The sequence below is a fragment of the Hemicordylus capensis genome, chromosome 3 (assembly GCF_027244095.1).
Source record: "Hemicordylus capensis ecotype Gifberg chromosome 3, rHemCap1.1.pri, whole genome shotgun sequence".
Taxonomy (NCBI): Eukaryota; Metazoa; Chordata; class Lepidosauria; order Squamata; family Cordylidae; genus Hemicordylus; species Hemicordylus capensis.
In genome coordinates, this window is record NC_069659.1 from 142284806 (window position 1) to 142298979 (window position 14174).

At 42.9% G+C, this 14174-nt stretch overlaps 1 long non-coding RNA gene across 1 annotated transcript in view; it reads left to right on the plus strand.

Moving 5' to 3' along the window:
* The first annotated feature begins 261 nt into the window (after positions 1 to 261).
* LOC128352402 (uncharacterized) overlaps positions 262 to 14174 on the plus strand; it is a 57791-nt gene continuing 43878 nt past the window's right edge. The window contains exon 1 of the long non-coding RNA XR_008320381.1: positions 262 to 540. This is a non-coding gene — a long non-coding RNA (uncharacterized LOC128352402). The remainder of the gene's footprint in view (positions 541 to 14174) is intronic.

Sequence of the window (14174 nt, forward strand, 5' to 3'; positions counted from 1 at the left end):
GCAATGAATGCATTTTATTTCATTCTTTTATATGTGGGAAATGAGACAATTTCCTAAATATGTAGTAGGCAGTTACAAAATAAGGCATCACTTCTATAGAATTTCCTTGTAATGTGCAAACGTATTGTTAATGTCAGGTTGAGTTCAAGAGTAGCTGGTCTAATCATCTTTCCTCACCTCTCTTCCCTTTCCCTCCCAAATGTTTCTCCATCCTTTCTTTCCCCCTCTCTCTTTCTTTCTACTCCCCAGCAGCGGTGGCACTAGGAAAAAAGTGAGGGGGCACAGAAGCAGCAAAGGGCATTTCTGGACGGGCAACCTATGTCCTTTGCTTCCCAGTCATCCTGTCCCTTCACCCTCAGCTCTGCCAGGCCTGCCTCCACCTGACCAGCACCCTCCACAAAACTGTGCAAAGCCAGGAACAGCACAGCAGCTGAACTACCATACAAGCTGAAGTTTCAAGCTGAAAAATTGCACACATCCACCTCTCTGTTCACAAGTAGACTTTTCCTTCTTTTATCATGCAAGTAATTCGTAGTTCATGTAAGTAAATATCTCTACTCTTGATTGAATGGTGTGGAATGGTGTCAAAACTGTATTTTGATGACTAGAAAGCTATTTTTACCAAGAAGTCCCCCCACCACCCCCAATATGTTCCTTTACTCCCTTCATGTGTGCCCTCTATATTTATCATATTTATTCTCACCAGGACATCTATGTCTTGTTCCATTGAGTCCTAAAATGTATTTCTTTGGAAAAGAAACTGAACAGACACATAGAAATGCATTCAAAGCACAATAACCATAACTAGAGTAAGGTATTTTCATTTTATCTTTGAAAAGACCTTTGCTCTTATCAATGCTAACATGAATAATCAGGTTGAAGCTGTGGCCAGGAGTGCTTTTTATCAGCTTCGGCTGATACACCAGATAACTCCAGTTCTGAAGACAAACAGCGGTACATATGCTGGTAACCTCTAGGATTGACTACTGTAATGCACTCTACGTGGGGCTGCCTTTGCACATACTTAGGAAACTACAATTGGTACAGAATGTGCCAGCCAGATTGGTCTCTGGGTTTACCTGAAGGGACCATATAACACCAATTCTAAAAGAACTACACTACTGAAATAAGAGCATCTCCTTCTCTGTCTGCATTTATTTATTTATTTATTTATTTATTTATTTATTTATTTATTTATTGGATTTATATACCGCCTTTCATTAAAAACAATCTCAAGGCGGTTTACAAAAGTTAAAAAGCATACAATAAAATGACAATTAAAATATTAAGCTAAAAATATAAAAACAAACCAAATTTAAAATCTATAAAATACAAACATAAAAACTATACACAGGTAAAAACACATAGAAGCAGCAATAAAAACAATCATGTAAAAGCCTGGATAAAAAGCCAAGATTTAACAAGCTTTCTAATATAGAGTCCAAGGAGCGAATGGCCACTGGGAGAGCATTCCAAAGTCTGGGGGCAGCAACAGAGAAGGCCCTGTCCCGAGTGCACGACAGCCGAGCCTCCCTCATTGTTGGCACCCGGAGCAGAGCCCCCTCAGATGACCTCATCAAGCAGGCAGCAGCCCTTGGGAGCAGGCAGTCCCTCAGGTACCCCGGGCCCAAACTATTAAGGGCTTTAAAGGTCAAAACCAGCACCTTGAATTGGACCTGGAAATGAACTGGCAGCCAGTGCAACTATTTCAGAATGGGTGTGATGTGCTCCCATTGGGCAGCTCCGGATAAAACTCTAGTTGCCGCATTTTGCACTAGCTGCAGTTTCCAGATATTCTTCAAGGGCAGCCCCACGTAGAGCGAGTTACAGTAATCCAGCCATGATGTGACTAAGGCATGGGTGACTGTGGCCATATCTGCCTTCTTGAGAAAGGGACACAGCTGGCACACTAGCTGAAGTTGTGCAAAGGCACCCCTGGCCACCGCCTCCACCTGAGCTTCCAAAAGCAGAGCCGGGTCCAGTAGTACCCAAAAGCTACGTACTTGCTCCTTCAAGGGGAGTGCAAACCCATCCAGAACCGGTAAAATCTCCTCATCCCAATTGGCTCTCCTACTGACCAACAGTACCTCCGTCTTGTCCAGATTCAATTTCAGTTTATTAGCCCACATCCAACTCATCACAGCCTCCAGCCCCCGATTCAGGACATCCACCGCCTCCCTAGGATCAGGTGACAAGGAGAGATAGAGCTGAGTGTCATCCGCATATTGCTGACAACTCAGTCCAAGTCCCCGGATGACCTCTCCCAGCGGCTTCATGTAGATGTTAAACAGCGTGGGGGACAAGACCGAACGCTTTGGGACCCCACAGGCCAATGGCCATGAGACCTAGCAGTAGTCTCCCAGTACCACTTTCTGGACCCTCCCCCCAAGAAAGGACCAGAACCACTGCAACGCAGTACCTCCGATTCCCATACTCGAGAGGCGGCCCAGAAGGATACCATGGTCGATGGTATCGAACGCTGCCAAGAGGTCCAGCAGAACTAACAGGGACGCACTCCCCCTGTCTAGTTCCTGGCGTAGGTCATCCACTAGAGAGACCAAGGGAGTCTCAGTCCCATATCCGGGGTGGAAGCCAGATTGAAAAGGGTCCAGATAATCCGTATCATCCAAGATCCTCTGTAGCACACCACCACATGCTCTATCACCTTGCCCCAAAAGGGAAGGTTAGATACAGGTCTATAGTTGTCCAGGTTGGAGGGATCAAGGGAGGGCTTTTTTAATAATGGTCTTACCACCGCCTCCTTGAAGCACGGTGGCATCCTGCCCTCCCGTAATGAAGCATTAATGATCACCTCCAACCATCTGCCTGTACCCTCCCTGGCAGCTTTTATTAACCATGAAGAGCAAGGGTCAAGAGCGCATGATGTCACTCGCACACTGCACAGGATCTTGTCCACATCCTCAGGCTGCATTAACTGAAAAGAATCCAACACAACAGGACCAGATTATACCAAAGGCACATCTGCCGGAACTGCCAAAACTCTGGAGTCCAGGTCAGCACGGATGTGAGCGACTTTATCTGCAAAGTGGCAGGCAAACTGATCACATTGAGCTGTAGATGATTCCTCCCCCATTATCTGGGGGGATGTGTGGAGCAATGTTTTTACCACACAAAACAGCTCTGTTTATCTGCACTGAGCAGACGCAATGGAGGTGGAGAAAAAACATTTCTTCGCCACCCCCACCGCCACAGAGTAGTCCCTAAAATGGGCTCTAGCCTGTGTTCAGTCAGATTCATCACGACTCTTCCTCCAGCGTCGTTTCAGCCGTCATCCGAGTTGCTTTATTGCCCTAAGCTCCGAGGAAAACCAAGGAGCAGATCAGGCTCCACCAAGCCGGAGAGGGCATTTAGGAGCAACCATGTCAACAGTCTGGGCTGTCTCTCCATTCCAGAGATCAACCAGGGCCTTGACAGTTCACCAGCTCTGGACATTGGAAGCTCCCTGTGGGCCATCTGGAATCCATGCGGACCCATAAGCCTCTGGGGGCGGACCATCCTAATCGGTCCACCACCCCTGCAGAGGGCAGATGGAGCAGTCAAACTAAACCCCACCAGATGGTGATCTGTCCATGACAAGGGAGTCGTCTCAAATTCCTCCACCTCCAGGTCATTTATTTCCCGAATGGCAAAAAAACAGATCCAGAGTATGTCTTGCCATGTGGGTAGGGCCTGATACCAACTGAGACAGGCCCATGGTTGCCATGGAGGCCATGAAATCCTGATCCGCACCCACTAGGGGGGCCTCAGCATGGACATTGAAATCCCCCAAAACAATAAGTTTGGGGGGACCCAAGGCCACCCCAGAGACCACCCCCACCAGCTCAGGTTGGGAGACTGAAGTGCAGCGGGGTGGTCGGTACACCAGCAGAATCCCCAGCCTATCTCGGAGGCCCACCCTCAAGGACAAACACTCGAAATTCTGAGAATTCCTGACCGGGCACCTGGAAACAGGGAGGATCTCTCGAAAGATGACTGCAACGCTCCCTCCCCGACCCTCGAGACAGGGCTGTTGCACGATCTGGAAACCTGGAGGACAGAGCTGAGAGAGACCAACCCCGCCCAGCTCATCCAACCAGGTCTCCATCACACATACCAGGACAGCATACTCATCCACAATCAAATCATGGATGAGAGAAGTTTTTGCATTGACTGACCTGGCATTCAGCAGCAGCACCCTAATCCTCGAGGGAGTACTCAGAGCTCCCTGGGGTCAGAGGGTTAGGAAAAGAGCTGGAAAAAGGAACAGGCCTCAATTGCCTGGACCGTTTTCCCCTATAACGGCCTGCCCAACTCCCACCGCCATACCTCCTTCTGCCCCGCTACCTGTGATATTGCTGCCCCCACTCCATCCCCCGCTTTTCTGCTCTCCCAGACACATCTCCTCAGCCTAACCAACCACACATTTGTCTTGATAAAAAACCAAATCCAGACTTATGCAGTCTCTTGTTCAAACTCTTGCTGACTTCTTGGTAGCAGGAAGGAAGGTCTTCTGGGCCCCCAGCAGCTTGCCTCATTGCTGAGAGCCACAAGGACAAGAGCTCTTGCGCTCTTGCCCTTCGGCTCACACCAAGGAGGCCCGTGCCCTTGGGCCAGCCTGCCCTATTATTATTTTTATTTTTATTTTTATTTTTATTTTTACATTTATATCCCGCTCTTCCTCCAAGGAACCCAGAGCGGTGTACTACATACTTGAGTGTCTCTTTCACAACAACCCTATGAAGTAGGTTAGGCTGAGAGAGAAGTGACTGGCCCAGAGTCACCCAGCTAGTTTTATGGCTGAATGGGGATTTGAACTCAGATCTCCCCGGTCCTAGTCCAGCACTCTAGGAGCAGAGCCCCAGCAGCAGCCCAGAGGAGATCCAACACACCCAGAGGAAAGGTTTTTTTGCAGAGGCAAAAACAGCACAGTCAGTGCCCCACCCAAGCTGTTCCCTTCTTCCTTCCCCTTTTAGGAAGACCCTGAAGACGTACCTGTTTTCCCAGGCTTTTAACTGAAATTTAAATTTTGACTTGTGATTTTTATCTGTTTTTATGAATTTTAAATGTTTTGTATTTTATATTATGTTTTACTCTGTACACTAACAATAACAAAAATCCCCTGTGCCAGACAAAAAGGGATATGTCTGAAACTGCTGACTAAATCTGTAGTGTGTAGAATAGTACACATGTATCCCAATATAGGGAAACTGGTTGCCCCTGAAATACCATGCACTGCTTAGTATGAACAAGAATATTTGCTACATGAACCAAAATCAAATAGGAAATGGTTCCAACTCTATAAAGAATAATAATGAATTATATGTAAATGAAAATCCTAAAGATAACCAATAAAGGATAAAACAATGAAAAAGTGAATGAATGAATGAATGAATGAATGAATGAATGAATGAATGAATGAATGAACAAAACCCATATATACACCTGTATCAAAATACATATGTATTAAGCTAATGTCCATGAAAATACAAAGTATAAGGATGCTCACAAAATAATACCCAAAGTTAATGTCCATGAATGTCCATACTAAAGAAGAGCTGGGAAGATGACCGCATGCTGGATGAATGGCATCTGAAAATAAATCATGCTGTACTGTGTCCAGATGTCTGCTCCTCCAATGTGGGTGTGTAGAGATATCAAAAGTGGAAACTCCAGCGAATGCCTCTGATATAGGCAGATAACAGTAGATGAAAATACCAAAAATTAGTGCCCAACAGGCACCCGGGTTATAAATCTGCCTAGAGATTTCTATATTAGGCAGTATATAAATTCAATAACTAACTAACTAAATAAATAAATAAATAAATAAATAAATTACTACTGGTATTGTCTATAACCATAGCTATTTGTTTTAGGGCAAACAAGATTGTCCTACATTAAAAAAACTAACACATCATATATATTATTTTAGATCATTCATGATTATGAGGTGCCTTCCCACAGAGCCTGAGAAAACAATACCTGAAGCAGACGCACTGAATTTTTAAAACTATCTTATTGCTGCTGTCTTAATGTTCTTTATGCTTATTTCTCAAGTGATATTTTATTAAAAGAAAATTGAATTAATAACTTTTGTTATTTTTAAATAACATCTACATTCTAGAACCAACACATAGGGATATTTAGTCTGAGGATGGTGGTAGATGAAAAGAGAAGAGAAACTATTCTAATCTAGTCATGTTGAATTCTGTGAATGTACAAAATAAGAAAGGAAAAGGTTAAACATATTGGCTAACATGATGTGCAGGTTACCACCTCCATAATGGTCCACCCCAGGACTTCTGCAGACTTCAAAAGGCAGTCCCAACACTTTTCTGAAGCAGCAGAAGAGAAAACTTGTGTTTCCAGGGTTCTCCCCTTTTCCATAATGGGGAAACCCTCCAAAATGCAGTTTCCATGATAGCTGCTTCCAAACAGTGTCAGGGCTGCCTTTGATGTCTGCAGAAATCCCAGGGCAGACCATTACAGAGATGGTAGGCTGTGCATCATATCAGTAATTTATTTCAGATGTTAGAAACAGGAATATAATATAAGCCTCAGTGATAGAGATGAACAAACAGTTTCGATGAACCAGTTCAACGTTGAACAGGTTTGGTTTGATGGTTTGGGGTCAAACCGAACCCTCCCTGTAAAGTCTGACCTCGGACCAAACACCACCACCCCCAACGTTTTGGAGGGGTTCATGATTTTTTTAAAAGTTAAACTTTATTTATTTTAAAATTATTTAAAATTTAATAATTTTTTTTTAAATGGCCACTGTGCATGTGCAAATGGCCTCTGTGAGGCCCTGGGCCATTCCAGGCCTCACAGAGGCCATTTGCACATGCACAGTGGTGGACAAAATGGCTGCCACACCAAAATATGGAGGCTAAATGGGCTGCAGCCGTGATGACAAAGCCCAGCGGAGGGAAGGGGAAACTTCACGGACTCCCACAGCCTAGAGGAAGCCCCCCGAAGGGGCTAAAGGTTAAAAAAAATCACAACCCCCTCAAACCAAACCGGGGGGTTCGAAGGGGTCTCAGATCGAACTGGTCCAGTCAGCCAGTTCTGTGCACATCCCTACTCAGTGGATCAGAGATAGACTCTATTCTGTAAATTATTGTACTGTAAAGTATTTTCACACATCCTTGAAAAGCCCATAGGCAAGATAAGGCAATGGATCTTCCTGTGTTCATTCTCAGTATTCAGTATTCTGAAGTATACTGCCTCCGGACTTAAGAGGTACTAAAGTCAGGAAATGATAGAAGGCCTAATATCCATGGAGATGTAAATCCCATTAAAATCAATAGGACATGACTGAATAAGCAGGCTTAAGAACACTGGCTGACCTCTCCATTGTTTCCAGTGGAAGCAGCTCAATGCAAGTGCCTTCACGCTGCTTTAAGTAGTTGCTCAAGTGCACTCTTATGCAACACTGCCAGGGCTACTTTCACATGCGCAGCAGCCCCAGTGAGTGGGAGACACCAGTGCTGAGTTGCACAATGTGTTGCCACTGCCTCATTTACAGGATGATCCATGAATTGGGTCTTGAAAGTTCATGCCTTCACAACATTTTTTGGATGGATGGATTTTATTTTATTTTATCCTATGTGAAACAAATATGGGAAAGAAGTATGATATACAGGGCTTCCTGGAGGTATCTGGTTGGCCACTGTGAAAAACAGTATGGTTGATTTGGATTGGCATTTATATGAACTTCCCCATTAACCTGTGAAATTTTTGAACACATGAGTTTGGACAACTACAAAGAAGTTATGAGGCATTTGCTTGGGGAAGTTTTCAGGCTAGATTATTCAAAACATATGTGTTAATACTTGAATAAATAGTTTGAAGTTAAATTGTTATAATGGTGGTAAAAAAACAGTTTTACAATAGCTGTTACTGATTTCTCTATAGCCCTCAAGTATATCCTTTCACAAATGTGAAAGGTCTATAAAATTTTATGCACTGAAAGTCAGATGCTTTTTTTAAAGAAAAAACCCAACTCTCATAAAACTGCAAGTGAAAGTATAAGTATACCCTCAGGTATAGTATCACTATTCTTTTCCCCTATTATGTCAAAATTTGTTTGGAAGCCAATATTTCTAGTACCTGTTATAGTTTCTTTCAATCCAACTACAATGTTTTTGTTCAGAAATGTGCCTTTCTTTCTTGAAGAATTGGCACTGGATCAGCTTCCTAACACTAGCAAAGAACACTGGCTGACACCCTAACGAAGGTGCAACAGGAGAAACATCAGTCCTTCTGAAAAGTTCAACAAACTCAGCTCCGCTGCTGGCTCAGCAGTTAGGGGTAAATTTCTATTAATTCCCATTCCCCAGCAAGCATACCATGCCATCTGAAAATATGTCCCTGACATATTTGCACAGCCCTCAGGAACATATTGGTGGATGATACAGAGGGCATCTAGGGGAAGAGGAGATCCTCAAGATTCCCACAAACACACACACACACACCCCAGTGCAGCTTTAGTCTGGAACTCTTCTGAAGCACTGGTGTTATACCAGTGCTTTTCCTGTTGCACCAGTAGTTTATTGGTTAGCATGTCAGCCACTGTGATGGGAAAGAAAAAAACAGAAAAGTCCTAATTCAGACAAAAGGTCAATTGCCATACTGTTTACCACATTAGCTAGGCAGAGGCTTCTCCTGCCAAAAGGAACAGTAAGGAAATACAATCCCTCCATTCTAAACCCCCACCTCACCTTACCCTGCATCTGGTGTTCTGATCTAGACTGTCTTCTAACATGGTAGTTCTACTTTGTATACATGAGATAGATACTTTATTTACGGCCAATGGCCAAAACAATTGTATCCATGAGTACAGATCAGATAATACAGATCAGCTACTCTGATTTACTGCCCAAATATATAGCAAAGTGGCATATAAATATTGTTCAAGATACTTAAATAGAAAGGCTAAAGCTCTTAGTGTAAGTTAAATGACAAGAGCCAATACAAAATCATGTTATAATTTAGAAAAAGGCAAGCTCTGTGGTGCGAAGAGAATTTTAAGGTAGAAAGAAAGAAAAATAGAGAAATCAAGTGGACCCAAAATGTCAATGGACTGTTGAAAGAATGTTTGAAATGAAGAAGGTGTCCTGGAGACTTGGAAATATCTCCATTGCAGACTCATATCTCTTTTATACCACTTTAGCTGTCATGGCTTCCCTTGAAGCATCCTAAGAATTGTGCTTTGATGAAGGTACTGTGAATTAACCCCTGCTCACTTGGCAAAGAGGCACCTTTTAACATGGCAATTCTCTTTATTTAGCAGAGGGAGAGTAACTGGCCCTATCCACCCCCAGCATAGTTATTCCAGTGACTGTTGCTGGTGTCTATCTTATGTTTCTTTTTAGATTGTGAGCCCTGTGGGGACAGGGTTCCATCTTATTTATTTGTTATTTCTCTGTGTAAACTGCCCTGAGCCATTTTTGGAAGGGCAATGTAGAAATCAAATGAATGAATGAATGAATTTTGTTGGAGCTTTTTATTTATTGTGATTATACTAGCTTTTCAGTCAAGATTGATTCTTAAATCAGCTTATACTTTAAAATGATACAAAAATATAGTATAACTAGGAATATTTTGGTGGAGGCGGGAGCAAACCTTTCTGGACCAGGTGATACAACCGAGGTTTAAGGTCTTCCCTTTGGAGAACAGGGGAAAGAGGATGTCCAGGATATAAATGGGCTTAAGTATTGGCTGATGGTAAATATGACAACCCATAGAATCTGCCCTTCTGTGGATCTGCAGAGATTCCTTACCTCACTTCACATAACTACAGTTCCCAGGATCTCTGCAGAGACAGAATTATCGTTAAACAAGTTCAAGTCTGTATATAATTTATAAAGAAAGACACAGCACTCACTGTACATATGGTCATTCCACAGGGGTGCAGATTGTCCCTAAGCATTTGAGGAATCCCCCTATTTCACTGAACAACCCCCCAGACCTAATAACCCATACCTTCAATCCCCAAATCATATATATCCCCCTGAAAAGTATCTTTTCTCTCCCCCACAAAATGTTAAATAAGGAGTTGCTCCTCAGGCTTTCTCTCTGTCTACACCCCTGTCATTCCATGTACTATTGCACAAGTGGAGGCAGACTCTACTCAAATCTGACAGATTACAACACAGAGCATTTTGAAGACCTATGCTCTGGCAATACATGGGGCAAAGAAGCTATTCTTTTCTTAACGTTTTGCAGGTGCAAGCTTTCATCTCGTAGGGTTGTTTAGGGTTATGAGAGGGCTAGTACATGCCCCTTCTCCCTTGGATCTGAATTTGGAACCATCAGTTACCCATTGTGATGTTTTAAATGAATTATTTGTGGATCAATTTTCTCGTATTTGGGCCAACCTACTCAAAACCCACAATTATCGCAGAATCCACTCTTGGTTGGGATATGCAACAGCTGCAGCCTTACTTACCACGTATAGTTTGCATGTAATCTGCAGCTTCCTCAGTACTGGTTGGGCTAGCTTGGAGTTTCTATTCTCCTTCGTGTTCCTGTGTGTAAGTCAGCAAGTTCTGCACTGACCTCAACGTGTTTATCTCACAAGTAAAGTTGTCTTAAACCTTGCTCTGGTGTTTGTTCTGAAACCACGCGGACAGCTCACATTCTGCAACAGATTATGGGCCCAGACATCTTCAGAGCAACCCAGTATGCAGCCCAGAATGACCTTGAAGGGCAAACGACCTTGAAGCAGCCTTGAAAGAGCAGAAGCCACAAGGAGACCCTCTGAGAGGAAGCCTGCTGAATGCAAGTAAGCAAAGCTAGGATCCCCTCCCCCCCAAAAAAAGAAAGAAAAATGACTTGGAGCTCTGAATTTAAGCTCTCTGTGGGAAAGCTGGATAATGGAAATTATCAGCTATGGAAGTTTAAAGTAGAAATGCTTCTAACTCAGGATGACTTGTGGGAGGTTACTAACACAGACAGACCAGCAGCAAATCCCCAAGAATGGGATAGAAAGGACAGACAGGCACAGTCAACCATTAGTCTAGTACTGGAAGATGACCAATTGATTTACATAAGAAATCAGGCTACAGCAAAGAGCATGTGGAATACATTGAGAAATTTGCATGAAAGAACTGGTTTGAAAAGTCAATTATTCCTTTTGAGGAAGCTGTACAAAATGAGACTTGGGAAGGGAACAGAAATGCAAGGCCACATAAATGCCATGCTGGAAGTGGTGGCACAATTGCATGGAATTGGGAAAGACATAAAAGACAATCACATAGCAGCCGTATTACTCTCTAGCCTGCCTGATTCCTATGGTGCCCTCATTAATGCCCTTGAGACAAGGCCTGAGGAAGACCTGACACTGGAATTTGTGAGAAGCAGACTTCTGGATGAATTCCAGCGCAGAAAGAAAGTCATGGAGGACAGTATCAGTCAGAATGGAGAAACTTCACTGAAAACTGCAGGTGACAAGGCGCACAAGAAGGAAACAAGAGCATGTTTCTGGTGCAAGAAAAAGGGACATTTAAAGCAAGACTGCTCCATATGGAAGGCAGAACAAGAGAAACTACAACAGAAGTCTCCACAAGCACCTAAGCAAAAGGCAAAGGCTACAACTAGTGACACAGAACAATGGAGCAGATGCTTCAAAAACGCACAGTGTATTTCATCCCAGGGCTGGTGCATTGACTGTGGTGTAACTAGTCACATGACCAGCAATAGAAACTTTTTCACAGAACTGGACTTAAGCAATAAGGAAAAGATTTATCTTGCCGACAGAAGCAGTATAACTGCAGAGGGAATTGGACAAGGATTTGTAAACTGCACCAAGACAGATGGGGACATCCCTGCTATTCCAGTAAAAGATGTGCTACATGTTCCTGACTTGGAAGGTGGTCTCTGAACAGTTAAGGGAATGGCAACCAAAGGATTCACCATTAAGTTCCAGGACAATGAGTGCACAATCCAAGAGGGGACAAAAACCCTGGCCAGAGCAATTGCAGATGAACACAGGTATCGCTTAAGTACAGCAACGGAGCAGGTGAAGCTCACCACACATAAGCAACATGACAACTACATTCACCTATGGCATCAGCGTCCTGGCCATAGACACCCTGAACTGGCAAAACAGCACCTGACAAAAGACCTTGTGATGTCAGCCTGTCCAGTCACTATGAAGTGCGACTGCTGTATCAGAGCTACGGTTACAAGAGCAACAATTCCCAAAGCAAGCCAAACCAGAGCTTGAAAACCTCTTGATCTCATACAGAGTGATGTGTGGGGGCCAATGCAAGTACCAACACCTGGAGGCAACAGAAACATAGTGACCTTTAGAGATGACTTCTCAAGATATACAGTCACCTATCTCATAAAGCACAAGGATGAAATGTTAGAAAAGCTACAAGACTATGTATCCATGACAAGTTACAGATTCCCATGCAAGCCACTTATACTTCGGACTGACAATGGAGGCGAGTGCACAGGAAAGAAAATTGAGGACTTAAGAGCTCATGCAGTTAAGCATCACAAAACGTTGCCATGCACACCCAAAAAGAATGGAGTGGCAGAATGCAAAAATCGGCCCTTAATGGAAATGATTAGATGAACACTGACAGATTCCGGTCTACCTGAAAAATACTGAGGAGAAGCAGTAATCACAGCTACATATTTGCAAAACCAATCCTTCTCCATCATGGTGAAGAAAACCCCATATGAACTGTGGTAAGGAGAAAAACCCAGTATGGGACATTTTAAATTATTTGGGTGCAAAGCATACATATACATCCCAAAAGACAAACGTACCAAGCTGCAAAACAGGACAGTGAAAGGAATTCTAGTTGGCTAAAGCAAATGTTCCAAAGGATACAGAATTCTAGACTCAAACACAGATAAAGTGACTATTAGTAACAGAGTGACATTTGAGGAAAGCTTTGCTAATGATGTCATGACTTTACAAGAAACTACCACCCAAAGACACAGAAGAACTTTCTGGACAAACAGTTGAAGTTAATATACAACCAGCTGAAGTGCAGAGGCAAGCAGAATCAGCAGACGTTGAGCTAAGACAATCATCCAGGACAAACAAAGGTAAACCACCTCTCTGCCTGTCATATAAAGCAAGTACCAATTGGTTACCTGAACCATCATCCTGGGAAAAGAACCAGCAAATGCCAGAAGGGGAAGCCAACTAATGGGCTAAGGCAGCAGAAGAGGAAATGAAGTCCCTGCACAGCAAAAATACCTGGATTCTTACTCCGTTACCAGCAGATAGAAAGCTTATAGGCTGTAAGTGTGGACATTCAAGATTAAATATAATGAAGACAAAATTGAGTGGTACAAGGCTCAGCTTGTTGCTCACAAAAGTTTGGAGAGGACTATGATTAAATGTTCACCCCAGTTGTTAAATGCACAATTATTATTATTATTATTATTATTATTATTATTATTATTATTATTATTAATTTTTTATTGAATTTATATACTGCCTAGTATAAAAATCTCTAGGCGGTGCACATTAGGACATTACTAGGTGTTGCAGCTGGAAGAGGAATGTATGTCAAACACCTAGATGTTAAAACAGCCTTTTTGCATGGTGAGCTCAAAGAGGAAATCTATATGGAACAGTCACCTGGTTTCAAAAATACAGAAAGACCTGACTTTGTATGTAAGTTGCACAAGAGCATATATGGACTTAAACAGGCCGCAAGAACCTGGAATGCAAAAATAAATGAAGTACTCATAAATGAAAACTTCACCAGAAGTAAAGGAGATCCTTGCGTATACATGAAGAAAGTGGACAATCGATGGATCTTTCTTCTAGGGATGTGCATTTCGTTTCGGATACAAAACATTTTGTGCACAAAACAGGCCGTTTCAGCTGTTTTGTAGCCAAAACAAAACACCCAATGCTCAAAACAGAAAATTTTGTAGCCAAAACGAAACGTCCCTGTTTCGGATACAAAACGTTTTGTTGTTTCAGCTGTTTTGAAACTCCATTTTGCAATTGCAAAAAGTCTTTCTCCTTCAATCTCCATTTTGAGTTTTGACATCTGTTTGAATTTCCAGCCCTTCCAGCCCGCAGATTGGCCAGCGAAAGCATGGGCTGATCTGCTGGCAAATGCCTCCTTATTCCTTTTAAGCAAATGTAAGGGTAAATTTTACCCTCATTGTCTAGTGGGGCAGTGTGCATTTAC